The following is a 2922-nucleotide window of genomic DNA, read 5'->3' as shown; positions in this document are numbered from 1 at the left end:
CACGCCCCACCCCTAGCAGCTGGGGAATCCAGGCCAGATTTAACCCTGGTAGCTGGGCCGGGATTTGCCTGGGCTGGGGTAGGGCTGGGGAGGAATTGGGAGGGAGACAGACGCACCTGCTGTGAGGGAAGATCCTCCCATTCCCTGCCAACTCCCTTCAGTCCTTGCAGCACAGCACCCCCTAGCATTTCTTTCTCTGTCATGGGAACTGTCTGCTGCTTGCTTCTCCTTTAGCATCGTCTCTCCCCATCCTGGAGCACTGGCATTGCCCGTCCTGTGCAAACAAGCAGGCCCCAGTGTGCCCTGTGGCACTGCCCTGCAATTGTGGGGGCAGCTGTTGGATGGAGCCATATCAAAATATGGGGGTGGGCAAGGCTGGGGACCAGGACTCCTGGGTTCTCCCCTCAAATGTGGGAGGGGAGTGGAGATTAGGGGGTAGAGTCGGGGAGGGGCAGGGCTGGGATCCAGGGATACTGCTTTTTCTGGTTTTCTCCACCTACTGCAGCTGCCTTGGTCCTTTCAATGTGTTTCTTGTTCCATATTCATTTGCTGACTTGTGTAACTCACCCCAGAGGTAGCTGCATCTCAGTGTTGGGTGAGGCACCCTTGGCTGCATCACCTCCTAACCACATCTCTCTCCCACTTCAGGTGACCCTGCAGCACTCAGCAAACGTCCACAAGATCATGGGGCACTTTGAGCATTGGGCTGGAAGGGGCCAGGCGCCCAGCCCTCCCTCCAGAGAATGGGACCCAGCACTCCCTACTTTTTACAGGGATTAAAAAGGGGCAAAGGGGGGCAAATCAGAGGAGTGGGTGGCCAGGGTCTGAGCAGGGGTTGGAAATTGACTGGTCAGGGGGTCAAGCAGCTGGAGGCAGAACTGGGAGAGAGACTGAAGGCAAAGTCAGGGAGGGGGGAAGGAGCCGGAGTTAAGCCCAGAGGGAGGCGCTACCAGAGGGTTAAACCCTGGCACAGGCAGGGGCAGAGGGGTAACAGTGATCCCGGTGGGCTGAGACTCCAGTGTTTGCAAACATGGGTGGGGGGAGTAGAGGGCTTTTTTATTTCCCCTCTCACAGGCAGCACCTCTCAGCATGGGCTTCCCAGGGCTGGGCTCTTAAAGGCACAGGCATCCCACCGCCTAGACACTGCAGCTCCTCTCTGAGGTAACCAACTGAGGTGCTGCAGTAGGAGACTCAATTCAGTGAAACTGGGCATTCCCTATACGCCCCCTAGTCAGGGGGCTGTGCACCCCCTTCCCCGAATTTCCCCAACACCCGCTCCCTCAGTGGTCAGGTAGTTACATGCAGCGTTGCCAATGTTGTCATTGGTTGCAAATTTGAATGGAAATAGAAACGTTAACACACACTTTAAAAGCAGATACAACGTATGAAAACTACTTGTACCTGAGAAAGTAAAATAGGTTTGGAAAGTCTGGACAAAGCCGGGTTTCCTCACCCAACTGTTGTGTTTGCTGACAATTTTGGTGCATTGGCTTCGGCAGTGTTGGCCAACCTTAGAATTTCAAATGATGATTTGTAAGCGAGGTGTGAATGAGCTCTCCCCTGGCAGCTACTGATGACCAGGGTTGGGAGGAGGCTTTGGGACCAGACTGTATTTACATGAATTCACCTACTCTGCTGAGGTTTCCAGCAGACAGAGCTGGGCTGCCTCTGCTCTAGGTGCCCGGAGGACGGAAGGTGTGTTGGGCTCCAGCCTGGGAGTCTTCCTCCTGCCAAGCCCTGACTATTAATCCCAGCCCTGTCACTCCTTTCTTCAAGCACCATGTGGGCCAGAGGAAAAGTGTGGTAGGAAGCACAAGGGCCAAGCTTGTGAACATCAGGTGCAGCAGCAAGAATCCCAACTATCAGGGTAGCAAGTTCGAGAGCCCTAACCCATTGTGGCCATCCCCGCCAAAGACCTGACTCTAGGAGGTGTGAGACACCCAGCAGGAGGTGAAAGATTCACGCTTACACAGCTGGAGACAGGGAAGTTAAGCTCTGGGGTGTTACCATAAGCATCGGTGGCAAGTTTGTAGAAATTTTGGTGGAGCCCAGAACCTGCCCCCAAACTCCACCCTCACCTGCCTAAGGCTCTGGGAGGGGATTTAGGCAGGAGGTCTGGGCTTCAGATCCTGGGCTGGGGATTAGGGTGCAGGAGGGGTGCAGGGTTTAGTATGGAGTTTGGGTGCTGGGTGCAGGCTCCGGCAGGGTTGTAGGAAGGGGTGAGAGGTGCAGGCTCTGGGGGTGGGAAGAAGTGTGTGGGAAGGGGTGCACCCTCTGGGAGGGAGCATAGGGCTGTGGATGAGGGATTCATGATGCAGGAGGGGCTCAGGACTGGGGCAGAGTATCAGGGTTCAGAGGGAGCTCAGGGTTGGGGGTGTTGGAGAGGCTCAGGGCAGCCTGCACTAGGACTCTGGGGCAGCAGTTCTGCCCGGAATCCCTCTACTCCAGCAGCAGGAGCAGGCAGGAGACAGGCCCCTGCTGCTTTTTGTCAGGCAGGGACGCACCACAGCAGGGGGAGGGGTGCCAGGGCCCAGGGGAAGAGACCCAACTCCAAATATTGCTGGAGCAGGGCCCCCAGCCCTGAATATTCCTGGAGCCTGAGCACCGCAAATGTATATAACCCGCTGCCTATGACCACAAGCCAACACAAGGTCCCACTGAGATTTGAACTCAGATTACAGGATTCAGAGTCCTGAGTGCTGCCCATTACACCATGGGACCAGCTTGTGCTGCCTTTTCTGCACATCGGTGACCCTCATGGGTTGCTTGTGTAAGGGGACTCTTGGCCCTTTACTAAAACTTAGTGTGTGTGTTTGAGGGGCAGCGGATTGGTTGGCTAGTTCCCAGCACCAATAGAAGGGGGAAGGATCAATGGTAAATCAGGACCCTGAGACTGACAGTGGGGAGAGGCCAAAGCTCCAA

The 2922-nt window shown here is 55.7% G+C and overlaps 1 non-coding gene across 1 annotated transcript; it reads right to left on the bottom strand.

The window, feature by feature from the left end:
- Positions 1-2649: 2649 nt before the first annotated feature.
- Positions 2650-2721, bottom strand: TRNAQ-CUG (transfer RNA glutamine (anticodon CUG)). The gene has a single exon. It is a non-coding gene; the product is annotated as a tRNA-Gln (tRNA).
- Between the last annotated feature and the right edge of the window lie 201 nt (positions 2722-2922).

Source organism: Gopherus flavomarginatus, chromosome 21, assembly GCF_025201925.1.
Source record: "Gopherus flavomarginatus isolate rGopFla2 chromosome 21, rGopFla2.mat.asm, whole genome shotgun sequence".
In the NCBI taxonomy this organism is placed as follows: domain Eukaryota; kingdom Metazoa; phylum Chordata; order Testudines; family Testudinidae; genus Gopherus; species Gopherus flavomarginatus.
This window is presented reverse-complemented; position numbering and strand designations above follow the sequence as displayed.